This window comes from Anomaloglossus baeobatrachus, chromosome 4 (assembly GCF_048569485.1).
Source record: "Anomaloglossus baeobatrachus isolate aAnoBae1 chromosome 4, aAnoBae1.hap1, whole genome shotgun sequence".
In the NCBI taxonomy this organism is placed as follows: domain Eukaryota; kingdom Metazoa; phylum Chordata; class Amphibia; order Anura; family Aromobatidae; genus Anomaloglossus; species Anomaloglossus baeobatrachus.
In genome coordinates, this window is record NC_134356.1 from 131130152 (window position 1) to 131144962 (window position 14811).

The following is a 14811-nucleotide window of genomic DNA, read 5'->3' on the forward strand; positions in this document are numbered from 1 at the left end:
AAAGAAACAAAAGAAAATAAATTATTAGCTCACTGAAGTGAAGAGCCATGTTACAACACTAAGTGGAGAAGACATCTTAGTGAAATATTACCATTTCTTCCTCCTTAGTCAGAACAAAGCTAGCCACTTGATGCGAAGCTGTTTTATGCAACTTAACCCCAATGATAACCAGGTCTTCCCACAAATATCTGTAGTGGATCCTCTCCTTCCACTCAGAAACCTATTAGTGAAGAGGTGGGAAACTTTAAGGGATTAGGAAATAAACCATATTTACTAAAAAATGAAGAGGAAGAGAGAACTGCTTACGGTCATGTTTTGCACTACCCCTGGTCGTTGCAAATGCTTCAAAACAAGCAGGGCCTGAAGATAGTAAATAATTTGTAGCTTTGTGTCCTGATTCAAGGACTTGCCCTGGGTAGCTCGGATGCATTTCAAGAAGGGTGGCTTTGCCACGACTAGAAGTCTCCGACATTCTGCAGGAGTCTTCATTGAAGTTGTCAAAGCCAAGTACCTGAAATGATTGTCAAAACATTGTACTGTATCCAGAAGAATTTATTATATAGACTTCAATACTAAAAAGAAGAAATATTAAACCCTGACACAGATGTGTATTTTTTAATGATACATGCCACCTCACTCACCTTTTGCTGACAACCTCTCTAGAAACCCCCTTTGACAGTCTCTTCTGAATGTCTTCAGTGACACCCATGAAAAAGTTGCAAGATTGAAACAGCTGGGTGTGACGGGGGTGTACAACAGAGCAAAGGATGGACGAGGCCGAGGGACGATCCAACAGGTTTATTAACAGGAATGCAAGAACAGCACACGATAAGTCCACGTAAAACAGATTCGGGGGCCCTTCCCGACAATCCTCGGACCGGATTACAAAGCAATCGTCCTTACAGTAGTCCAAAGAGTTCCACACAATCCCACGGGCCGCCACACAGGCCTAGCTCCGTCCGTGTCCACAGCCACACAGGCTGGAGCTGCTGCTCCCTTCAAGTTTCAGCTCACTCTGCCTGAATCTCCCAGGTAAGCAGAGTTTACACTAGTTGGACTCTAGGCCCACCTCCCCCTACTCCCAGGGATGGAAGTGCCTCAAGAGGATATAACCTTGCATTTTAGGGGGGTGATTACCTACAACAATAGAAATGTACACAGAAGTAGTTCAAATAAGACAATGAACCCAGCTTGAAATAGGAATCTGTACAGCATATACAGTGAGAGGGTAAATTACATCTTCACAATCCCTCCCCCTCCCAACTTGTGTACGTACTAGGGACCTCTACAGGTCACTGGTTAAGTACACACAGGCAGAGCGTTACTTACATGTGGCTTCATGCAGCCACGAATTGGCATCGTAGCTCTCCCACATCATTGCCCAGGAGAACAGCTGCAGGCAGACCACCCATCACCCCAACCACACATCGCCTGACCCCAAAACCAAAGCTCAGATCCACAGTGGCTGTGGGAATAGTCCTCCATTGTCCACCAGCCAGTTCAATGACAATCCCAGGTCCTCTATGGATTGCCTCAGGCCGAACCACTCGGGGATCAGCCAGTGTGAGGAAAGCACCCGAGTCACAAAATCCAACAAGTCTCTGTCCATCCAGCACAACCTCCTGCAAGTGCTTACCTCGATGAGCAGAAGTCGTCATAACTGCAGGTCGCACCCCGTAAACTCCTGGTGGTGCAACATGGGCTGAGTCACTAGGCCAGTCCTCACATAGCGGTGCCACATCTTCCTCCATGGCGCTGGGCTGTAAATAATTAACAATCCGATTGGGCGCAGGATCAGTCCTCATTTGAACAGCTGGGCAGGAGACTTGCCGATGCCCTGGCTGTCCACATTGATAGCATCTGAGCTGGGTCTCCCTCCATCCAAGGCGTCCTCTTGGGTAAGGGGTAGGGGAACTTGGAGGCCGGCTCCCACCTGAAGGTGCTGTAGGGGTTTGAGGATGATTCCTCCATGGCCTGGCTGGGCATGAGGCCTGCAAATGCCCGGGATGCCTACAAACATAACACCTGCGCTCTGTTACTTCCTCTCCCCGGCGTATTCCAGAAAGTGCAGTAGAAGCAACTGGAGGCACATTAACACGGGTATCAACATGTGGTGGCTTAGAGGAACGGGGAACAATGGGGACAGAATAACTGGGGGCATCCGGTGTTGTGGAGCTGTTAGGCGTCTCTCCATCCTCCAACAGAACCCTCCACTGAGGCTTGATGGTGAGCACCTCATCAGCTAGAGCAGCAGCTTCCTCCACTGTCGCTGGTTTTCTCTCACGCACCCATTCCCGGATCTCAGCGGGGCACTTGAAGTAAAACTGCTCTTTTAGGAGGACCTGGAGGACGGTCTCCAAGGTTAAGGCCTCCTCTGCCTCCAACCAACGATGCCACAGATGTTTGAGTTTGTGGACATACATCTTGAAGGACACTTCCTCATCACATGCTAGAGTACGGAACTGAGTCCTGTAAGTGTCTGGCGTTACAGCATAATGTTCTAGAATAGTCTGTTTAATATCCGCATACTCACAGTTCCACCGATGGTCCATAGCTCTATAGGCTGCAGCAGCTCCACCCTCTAAGAGCCCAACCAGATGCCGGACGCGCTCCCTTTCTGGGACTTCCATTAATCGACACTGATGCTCAAAGTCCTGGAAGAAGCCCTCAATGTCACCAGCAGCCTCATTAAACTGCTTGAAGTCTTTGCGGGACACTTTGGGAAGTTCCCTCATGATGGGTGCTGGGGTTACAGTCTGTCTGGAACCTCTCGCGGCATCCACAGCGAGCTGCTTATCCAGCAATGCCATCTCCTCCATCCTGCGCTCCTTCTCTTCAGCTCCACGCATGGCCTCCCTCTTATCTTCTATGGTGGCCTCATCTCCAAGCAGTGCCATCTTTTCCTTGTACCACACAACCCATTGACTTTTTTGGGTATTCACCTCCGGCTCCCGTCTTTGCTCCCCTTGCTGTGGAAATTGTTCCTCGGTGCCATCTTGCAGGCAAGAGTGTTCCAATGCCTCAATTAGTTGCTCCTTAGAGAGTCCTTTGTAGCCGACACCTAATTCACGGGCCTTTGTTTGTAGACTCGCCACAGTCCAGTTCCTGTATCCTGAGGTTCTGGTTTCAGACGTCGATTGGCTGTTGTCCTCCATTTCTTCTGCTCTGATCCCGCCGCTGCCAACCAGTTTGTGACGGGGGTGTACAACAGAGCAAAGGATGGACGAGGCTGAGGGACGATCCAACAGGTTTATTAACAGGAATGCAAGAACAGCACACGATAAGTCCACGTAAAACAGATTCGGGGGCCCTTCCCGACAATCCTCGGACCGGATTACAAAGCAATCGTCCTTACAGTAGTCCAAAGAGTTCCACACAATCCCACGGGCCGCCACACAGGCCTAGCTCCGTCCGTGTCCACAGCCACACAGGCTGGAGCTGCTGCTCCCTTCAAGTTTCAGCTCACTCTGCCTGAATCTCCCAGGTAAGCAGAGTTTACACTAGTTGGACTCTAGGCCCACCTCCCCCTACTCCCAGGGATGGAAGTGCCTCAAGAGGATATAACCTTGCATTTTAGGGGGGTGATTACCTACAACAATAGAAATGTACACAGAAGTAGTTCAAATAAGACAATGAACCCAGCTTGAAATAGGAATCTGTACAGCATATACAGTGAGAGGGTAAATTACATCTTCACACTGGGGCCTTTGAGCTGAAAGATTGGTTCCCCTCATTTGATATGTCATGAGCCTACGTATGTTTTTTAGATAGTTAAAGACAGTCTGGTTTGCTAGGCTGAGTTCACGTAGCTTGGTGAAGAAGAAGTTGGCCTTTTCTATGTCCTTAACGAATTCAAGATTTGCACGCTGTGAGTTCATGTAGTAAAGAAATCTTGCCACATTTTCGACCTCCTGTCTATAGTTAGTTACCCCCAAAGTGTGCTGTAAGTAGGAGGCAAAGCCCTTTTATCATGGGATCTTCCAAAGAATGTCGTCTGTACAATCCAGCCTCCTTCATCTTTTTTTTTGCATCCCCTGTCCAGTTCATCTGAAGGATTCTATCATTTGGGAAGAAAGCACAGTAGGTCAGACCTGAGCATTTTACAACACTGACAAGATAAGGCACTAACCTCTGTGTCCTTTTGTCAAGATGTTCATCACTGTCATCATTTGGTGCATCCTCGGATGGTGACCTTGGGACAAAGATGGTGTCACCGCTGCCTCCATCATCCTGGGCTATGCTGGGGTCTGTGAGTGCTGGTGTTTCCTCAGTTTCTGCTACTTGCTCAGGGTTTCTCTCACTGCTATCTCCATCATCTTGGGGTATGCTGGCATCTATAAAGGTTGGTGTGTACTCAGTTTGTGACATAGGCTCCACTGGGACCAGTGTGACCTCCATTTCTTGCTCAGGCTCCACAGGATAGCCTGCAATGTCCTTTTCAATCACCTGAACTTGAGCAGCTGCTGAGTGTTGAGGCTCTGCAATGGCAGCAGAGGTAGATGGTATTTCATGCTGGATGTTCCTGTAAGATAAACAACCAAGCAAGTATGAATGTGAGTACTAGAGCTATATGGAACATAGGAGGGCAGATACCACATACCTGGCTACAGTTGGCTTGTTAAAGATCAAAAACCCTCTATCTTCCAGGAAGGGGACAACATTTTCTAAGGAGCCAAGGGACATGACTTTTTCGTAATCAATGGCAGTGCCCTTTGAAGCAATGTTGGTCAGTGTTTTCTTGGCCGATGCCATGGAAGCTTTTATCTCCTCATCACTACAGAGCCTCATACACTTTCGCCTCAGGTGTACAGATAGGTATTTATGTATCACGTAGCAGACTGGGCATGTCATGGGAGTTCTGTTGCACCTGTTAAAGACAGACAGAGTCTTAAATGGAAGAGAAAAAAACAAAACCTTGCCGTGAACATTTATCATGCAGACCAGGTGCACATTAAGTAAGACTCTAGCCAACCACCCGGACTTTGGGTGTTAATAGGAAAAATGATGTACAAGGCGTGTCTCAATAAACATACCTTTATTAATAGAGTTTAAAAGTCCATAGTAGCAATTATGCTCATCTTGAGACGAGTATAATTGCTAGTATGGACTTTAAGGCTATGTTCACACACTGCATTTTTTACCCGTGTTTTTGGTGCGGAAATTTCTTGAGAAATTCTTGTAACCTTTCTGCAGACATTCCCCAGCCAAACTTATGGCGAAAAAAATTAGCTGTGCGCACACTGCGTTTTTTTCTTAAGAAAATTCTTTTAGTAGATTTTCTTAAGAAAAAGAATGAGCATGTCACTTCTTTTCTGCAGCTAACTGCGCTATTTCACTCCATTGACAGTAATGTAATCATGAAATAGCGCAGGAATAACGCAGCTAGCAAGTGATGTGCGTTATTCCTGCGTTATTCCCGCGTTATTTCGTGTTTTATGTGACATAGTGCACATCCCTGCCCTGCGTTTTGCAGGGAAGTGATGTCACTAGGAGAGAAAGAGGAAGAAGAAGAGAAAAAAAACAACGTGTGCTCCCCCATATTTTTACCGTCCAGCCGGGTAAACACAAAAAACAAAAACTAAAATAAGCGTGGACGTAGGGCTGCCATTAGGAGCATCCAGAAATGCCTGCCTTCCTGTCCATTACTACTTCACATAGTAATGCATCCTCACTGAACAGGGCATTGCGGGTGAAGGAGACAGCAGAAAGTAGTAGCTGCATAATGTGGCTGGTGGGCCTCCACTTCATAAAATAGAAACTAATATTAATCCAAATAGATTGAGATCTTCACTTCATGAGACCTCATCTTTAATTAAGTGAGGTGGGGTTCTCACACATAAAAGTGCAAAGACAAAAAGAAAATAAAAAATATGCACTTGATTGGGTGCTGTGATGGAATAGTTCTGTAGGTTAGGTACATAATTTTCCAATGAGTTAGAGAATTTTTTTTAAACAAATTTGCATATAACCAGCAGACTGTGGGAATCCAAACAATTAAAATGAACCTTTCTAAATTTATTTTGATACCCATAGGCTGCAAATTTGTAAGAACAAATCTCTACTTTATTAGAAAAATGTTGTACGTCGCCTGTAGAACTGGTCCATTACAAAACTCAATCAGGTGCAGGTAAGGTTTTTACATTTTGTTTGCCAATTGTGAGTGTGAGAACCTCACCTCTCCTCACTTAATATGAAATGAGGTCAGGTGAAGTGAGATGAAGCTTGCAAAATCTCTTTGAATCACCCAGATAAAGCATTAAATAAAAAAAAGGAAAAAGGGTTTCAGTGGCACTAGAAACATATTATTGGCTGTGGTTCAATCTGGGCCTTGTTTACAGTAGAACATGTTCAAGTAACTAATGCAACATTTATACAAATCTTTCATTGACATGGAGAATCTGAAAGCATAATATTACATTTATTGAATAGAGTATTTCTATAACTTGTAAATAATAAAGATCATCCTAGCTGTGGCATAGAATGTTTTGGGAGGGGGGGGATCCTTGGTAGACAGAGGTATGACATGAATAGATAGACATAAGTTGATTTATAATGCACTTAAGTGATACATTTTTATGTTAATGTTAAAGAACTGGCTGCATTAGGTCTATGAATTAGGGAGGCAGACATCTGACTTTTCAATACACAAACACGTACAATGTTAAGTTAAAGTATTCACCCCTTTGGCTTTTTACTTATTTTGTTACATTACAACCTGTGTTTAAATATTTTTCTTTAACCTGATGTGTGTGATACATCAGCACTAAATAGTCTAAGATGGTGAAGTGAAGTGAGAAAAATGTAGCACAAAATTATATCATTTTTAAGCAAGGTTAATCAAGGCTTAGAAATCTACCACAGGCTATGTCCCTGCCCTGATTGCACAAAAGTTAAAAAAAAATAAAAAAATGTATATCCCTGATATCAGTTATCAAATGTACTTACACATTAGATGAAGAATCCATGCTTGCAAATGGTCTTGAAGATGCAAAGGAAAAAAAAATGCTGTTGATTTCTTTTAACTACAGGTAAAATATCTTTGTACCGTGTTAGCCAGTAGATAAAAGAAAAAAAAACGAAAAAAAAAAAAAAACTTTACAGAACTGAGAGTCCTCAGTGGTTGCTACCTCTTAATGGCTAACTGAAAAGATAGTAATAGCAGCGTTTAAGACTTGTCAGGTCTCATCAGGCTCAGTATAACGCAAAATCTGAAGAGTCACATATTTATACACAACAGGACATAGAATGGAGCAGTAAATAAGACAAGTGAGTTGAAGCAGAACGATCAGTATGGGAAAAGGACAAACAGTCATGGCAGTAAATATTGCAGCAGTTCATAGATAAGGATTGAGAGTTTTATTGTCCTCCAATTGAGGTCTGGTCCAGGGCTGTGACACTCCCAGATGCTCTGAGGAGCAAGTTTCATAATTGATGTAAAAAGACATATCAATGTGACATTCATTTCTACTATGAATGTGTCACCGGTCATCATAAGTGTGTACTCCCAGACTCCTCTGTCTCTCGTATTTGAAATTTCCTTTCAATATCAGCCAGTTCATGTCCATGATGCTGTGGTCGGGGTTACAAAAATGTTTGGCCACAGGTAGAACCATCCTTTTTTCTCTAATTGTGTGGCGGTGAGAATTTATCCTTTTTATCCTTGTCCTGAGCTGTTGTCCTGTCTCCCCTACATACAGACCCCCAGTTGGACATTTAGTACATATAATCAAGTACACCACATTGGTTGTAGTGCAGCTGAAGGTACCTGGGATCTTGTAGTCTTGATGTGAGCTGGGAATCTTTATCTTCTCCGTTGTCAATATAATTGGACAGGTTTTAATTTTTTTTTTCTTGGTTGCAGGGAAGTGTTCCTATTGGAAAGGACAGGGAACGTCTGACAATGATACTTCTTAGGTTCAGGGTTGTCTGAAACACAGAAGGGGGGTCTGGAAAGAAAGATTCCAATTAGGCATATTTTTTTGCAGCAATGGTTGTAATTTCCATGCACCTTTTCTAAACACTAAGGCTATGTCCGCACTTTGCGTCGTCCTAGTTGCAGTTCTAAACGCATCCTCTGGCAGAAATTGCTTTTGCCAAAGTTGCTTTTGAGCACAGAATCGCGGTAAATACGCATGCATTTTTACCGCGTTTTAGCCGCGTATTTAGCGCTTTTTACATGCTTTTCCATTGTGTTTAGACAGATGAGTTTTGAACATAAAGACACTGCTAAATAAAGTTTAAACAGTCAAACACAAACAAAAAAGGGAAAAAAAAGAACACATATATAATTATTGAAATCATAATGAAAGTAGTTATATTTCATATAATTATAGCGGTTTTATACTATTTATCGCTAAAATAGCAATAAATTATTAATTTTCATTAATTTAATTGTCGGACTATGTGTGTGTGTAAAGGGAAATATCATTCCATTATACTGATGTCATAAACACATGCGTTTATGTAGTCCAAAACACATTCTTTCTGCAGCTAAAAAGCAGGTAAAACGCTGGAATTTTGATGTTGCTCGCTTTTTACTACTTCTCATTGACTTCCATGTTATCAAAACGCAGCCCAAATGGCAAAAACAATTGACATGCTGCTTCTTTGAATGCAGAGTTTTTGCCCAAAATTATGCAAATTAAACGCTGCGCTTGAAAACGCAACGTGCAGACAGGAAATCACCAATTCACATAGACTTTGCTGGAAAATCAAAACACATACATTTTGGCATGAAAACGCGGCAGTTCAAAACGGACCCAAAACGCAGGTGAAAACGCAAAGTGCGGACACAGCCTTAAGGCCCTGTCACACATAGAGATAAATCTGCGGCAGATCTGTGGTTGCAGTGAAATTGTGGACAATCAGTGCCAGGTTTGGGGCGGTGTACAAATGGAACAATATGTCCATGATTTCACTGCAACCACAGATCTGCCAAAGATTTATCTCTGTGTGTGACAGGGCCTTTAGATTTGGATTGTAGGTGATCACAAGAGGGACCCAGTATACAAAAGTACAAAAAGTCACTTTTAAGCTTGGCCAAATGGGTCTACCGGCCACTGTGAATGGTCCGTGCATCTGACAAGCAGCTAGTCACAGTGGCCGGGAGAAGCAGGGAAGACCAGGAAGTCACAGAGGAGCTGTCATGAAGTATATCAAATCAGTAAAGTATACCATGCTCACTCCCACCCTCTGTGCTGGATTGTGGTCCCCATAAACTTTTGGTGACTGGCATCTGGTTAAAGGGATCAATCCCATGAGCTGGCAGTGATAACTATGACATGATTAAGGATTGACAGCTCAAATCCTAGGACAGCTCAGGGGAAATGTTGGGTCGAAACGCAAAAAGAATGGACATGCTGCATCTTTGTGGTCACCACAAAGATGCAGCAGGGGGAAAAAACACACAAGAACAAACTCAAACTGCAGGGTGTGGACAGCAACACTGAAGTCTCAGGTTTTTCTAGGGGGAAGAGATTATTATTATTATTATAGCGTCATTTATTCCATGGCGCTTTACAAGTGAAAGAGGGTATACATACAACAATCATTAACAGTACAAAGCAGACTGGTACAGGAGGAGAGAGGACCCTGCCTGCGAGGGCTCACAGTCTACAGGGAATGGGTGATGGTACAGCAGGTGAGGACAGATCTGGTTGTGCAGTGGTCTACTGGACTGAGGGTTTTTGTAGGTTGTAGGCTTGTTAGAGATGAACAAAATGCTGCAGTTGGGAGGCCTTATGGATCCTAGAGTCAGCATCATTTACTGCCTGATACCCCAGCATGTTTCTCAGACTTCCCATGGGAAAAATCTTGCACACAAGCCTATAGTGCCCTGGTTCATGACCACCAGAAGAATTGAGCAGAAAAAATGGTAAAAAAAAAAGATAGTTTATAATTTAAAATAGTACATACACATCATATTAGACAAACCAGTAATAAACACTCCTTGATTATTACGATAGGCATGTAGTGAGAAGTGTATGCAGCCAAGTGGCTGACTGCTGCATTCTCAGCAATTCAGCATTTCTCACCCCTTCTTGTAGATCAATATTGTAATACAATAGGCTGAACTGGATGGAAGCAGGTCTTTTCCAGCCTCACAAATTTAGGATACTATGATCATAAAGTAATTTTTGCTTGGTCTATTTGCATTTTTAAAGTAAACTTCTTGATTGATGTATTTTTTTCTTCCACTGTTTTTTTGCATACCTTGTGTATTTTTGCTCATATTTTCTCCATAGCTGTTAGTTTTGCTGTTGTCCTGGTGCAAATTTGCAAAGGATAATAGATTTTAATGACATTTTTACCACATACAGTTGTTGTAAGAACTGCAGACATGTTTAATAATATCTAAATATGTCAACATTTTAGTCATATTTTAAACTATGACAGCATACAGCAGCTCAGAAGCATAGCAAGTCATTGGCTTTTGAAGTAACATTTCTCTAGATTTTCTAGAGTTCAGCCATTTGTCTGAGTCTCATCATCGCTGTTTCATTCTACACATTTGTGCAGATAAGTTGCTACCACTTAAGGCCACGTCTCACTAAGCGACATCGCTAGTGACATCGCTGCTGAGTCATGGTTTTTGTGACGCAACAGTGATCTTGCTAGAGATGTCGCTGTGTGTGACATCCAGCAATGACCTGGCCCCTGCTGTGAGGTCGCTGGTCGTTGCTGAATGTCATGGACCATTTTTAGGTCGTTGCTCTTCCGCTGTGAACCACACATCGCTGTGTGTGACAGCGAGAGAGCAACAACTGAATGTGCAGTGAGCAGGGAGCCGGCTTCTGGCAGCCTGCGGTAAGCTGGTAACTAAGGTACATATCTGGTATCCAAGCAAGGTGCTTTGCATAGTAACCCGATGTGTACCATGGCTACGTGTGCAGGGAGCTGGTTTCTGGCAGCTGCGGATGTTGGTAACATATCGGGTATCCAAGCAAAGCGCTTTTCTTGGTAACCCGATGTGTACCATGGTTACGAAGCACAGCATCGTTACACAGGTCGCTGGTGGCTGATCTCTGATCGCTGTGGAGATCTGCCTGATTGACAGCTCACCAGCGACCATGTAGCGACGCACCAACGATCCCTGCCACGTCAGATCACTGGTGGGATCGCTGGTTGCGTCGCTTAGTGTGACGGTACCCTTAGACTTTATTTTTAAAAGTTACTGATCCTTGTTATTGTTTCTTCCATTGATCTTCTCTCATCTGGTCAGTTTGATGGTCCTGTAAAGAATAAATCATGGAAATATATATATATATATATATATATATATATATTTTTTTTTTTTTTTTTTAAAGAGATGGATACATAGATTTTTAGCTTAGAATTCACCTTTCGGTGGTGCAAAAATACAAGCAGTCAAAGTCTTCAATACTAAATTCATGGTAGAGATAACTGGAACATGGTGAGCCAGACCCAACTGAAGAGATCAATTGCAGTGTTGGAGTGACTTATAGGATATCAGGAGAAGGTATAATGTGGAAATGGCAGCAGTGATCTTTTTAAAGAAAAACATATATTTCCTGAGGAAGGTTTCCAATAAATAGTGGAGACTCCTCTCCAACATCAGAACTAGAAAAACAATATGACTCATGAGTCACAGATACATCATGCTATGCTGTGCAGTTAGGATGTAACATGACACATATTTACATTGATTCAAACAAAGGTAGTATAATGGACAAATAGCACAACAGAAATATGTCTGGAGGAGACACACTGACATACTGTTACTTGTTTGTATATGAACCTCCTGAATTGTAAATCGCTGCTAAGTATGTTGGTGCTATAGAAATAAAGATCATCATCATCCTAAAACCACATGTCAGAGCTTAAACTTGTGCCTGAGCTAAGGCACCCCATACTCATCCTGATTTCTCCAGCCCCTAACTACTCCAGGAAGTCCTTGGACCCATATCCATGGACATAATCATGGACCTTACACCCTCTGAAGGGAAGACTTGTATTTGGGTAGTAGTGGATAGATTCAGAAAACAGTGTAATTTTGTCCTTCTGTCCAGATTACCTAATTCTGAAACTCTAAGAAGGTTGTTCATTAGGCATATTCTGCCATTACATGGGGTCCCAGTGACTAGTCAGATGCCAGAAAATCCTGGCGGAAGTCAAAAGATGTAAAGTGTCCCGAATATAGATTTTCAAATTATTAACAATTGGTTGGAGATAGAAATCCACATACGCACAGGGTCTTTCATTAAGACCCCCTATTTGTGCCATAATGGGAATACCTGATGTATTGATGAGTGACTTATGAACCATCGGGAGAAGGTAATGTGGAAATGGTAGGATTAGATGTAGTCAGGAAATCTCTTATAAATAACTCAACATGAAAAGGCATCCATTAATTTAAATTCAATGTCTTCAGAAAGGAGAGTGGGATCTGATGGAAGAATCATCTAGAGACCTGGGTTATGTAGTTGTCTCTTTGCCTCCATAGTAGAAAAATCAATAGGCCAGAGAACAAGTTCCACTCTTGTCAGCCTCTGTTACAACAAAGGACTGGTTGCTCTTGAGAGCCAAAATAGCTTCCCTCTCATCCTTAGTTCAATTCTCCTGTGTCTTTCTATGGATTTTAAGTGCTTGAATGTCATGAACCATGGTATTAAAAAGTGTTGATGGTGGGAAAGATTGTAAAAGGTGTGTTGAGATGGAAGTTTAAGACTAAATGGGCTCCCACCTGAGGGTTCCTCATTTTCAGGTAGGAGATCCAGCAGATCTTGAAGAAGGTATGATGCTCAATATCTGAAATAGTGTTAGTGACTGTTGGATTATGGTAAAGAAACTTGAAGGTGAGGTTTCCACAAAAACCTTACCTGTCTTTAATAAGTGTAAATTTATCAATAGTCTGCATGGGAGAAAAAGAGACCCTTTTCCAATACAGTTCTCTGTTAACTCATAGCAGGACAAATTGACAATATACAAGTTGTGCTCACCAGTCACTATTAATGCGTTAGACTTGTAAGTCTGAACCTGGTCCAACTGGAGTCAGTCTGCTGTGACCAGCCATAAAGAGTTTGAGTATTTGAGTACATTCTTTTCTTTGCTGCTGCCTAAGAGATCAGAAGTGTCTAATTAAGCACAAGACATTTAAAAAAAAAAAAAAGTGTATACATTTCATACATCCCCATTAACTATGACTTTAAGAGATCCAAAGGTCTATTGTGAAGTAACAAGACTTTTTTTTATCTCAATAAGCACATCTATTACAAATATAAATAGATGGTTTCAGGCCTTATGGTTCAAGGGACGAAAAACAATGTTTCCAGAACACCTCATGTTTTCTTAAAAGATGAGGCCTGTTGCCCCTTTTTTCCAGGTAGGAGGACATGTTCCAAAGTTTGAAATCTGCCGAGCGGAGGGGCGGAGATTAGCGCCCGTGACATCACGCCTGCCTCCTTAACTCGCTCATAATGAGTGGCGGACGGCAGCAACTGATTGCAGCGGAAGATTTTGCAGGGCTTATGGAGGTGAGTATGTTTTTTCTTTATTTTAAAATAATGACACGTGTTTCTCCGGCGTGTGTCACACGGAACCGCATCCACACTTCATCCGTGTGGTACGGGTGCGGGCCGTGTGACACCCGTGATGCCGGAGAAAAACGGACATGTCGGCGTGAGGAACACACGGACACACGTAAGTACGGAATGGACATACGTTCCGTTCCAAAATACTTACGTGTGTCCAAACCATTAGGAATACATAGGTCTACGTGTAATTAGTAACCACATATCCAACATATTTCAACACATAGCACTCCAAACAGCAATGAAAATTAATTATTTAAAGGAGCGACCAAGATACTAAAAAATATATCAATCTTTATTTATCTTTCAGTAAAACACTAAAATGTAGCATAAAGGTACCGGCAAAAATTAGATAATTATTGCCGGTACCTTTATGCTACATTTTAGTGTTTTACTGAAAGATAAATAAAGATTGATATATTTTTTAGTATCTTGGTCGCTCCTTTAATTGGTCATTTACTGATGTCCAAGTTGTGTTTAAAATAGGTCTACGTGTGTACGTGTCTCTGGTACATGAGAAAACTGCCAAACACGTACCGGAGGCACAAACGTGTGACAGAGGCCTAAGGCTATGTGCGCACTTTGCGTTGAGTTGTAGTTGTAAACGCATCCTCTGGCAGGAATTGTCTTTGTCAAATTTGGTTTTGACCACAAAAATGCTATAAATACGCTTGTATTTTTACCACGTTTTGGCCGCATTTTTACCACGATTGACATGCTTTTTCATTGCTTAAACTCAGATGCGTTTTGAATACAAATACACTACTAAATAAAGTTTTAACATTCAAACAGTATGAAAAAAAAAGAAAAAAAGGATTACAAATATCATGATTAAAATCATATACAAAATAGCTAATTTTATTAAAATGATAACTGTGATCTAATATTTATGTATAAAATTACGTCAATTTATTGATTTTCTTTAATTTAATTGTCGGACTATGTGTGTGTGTAAAGGGACATATCATGCCCTTAATATAATGTCAAAAAAGCATGCTTTCAGCATCAAAAAAGCATGGAAAATGCTAGGATTTTGATTTTAAATGCGTTTTGAAACTTCTCATTGACTATAATGTTAGCAAAACGCTGCCAAAATGGCAAAAACAAATGACATGCTGCTTCTTTAAACGCAGAGATTTTGACAAATTTTCGGCATCAAAAATGCTGCGTTTTTAACAGTATTGTGCGCACAATAAAGCCATAATTTCCCATAGACTTTGGTTGGAAATCAAAACGCATGCTTTTTTGCATTAAAAAGCTG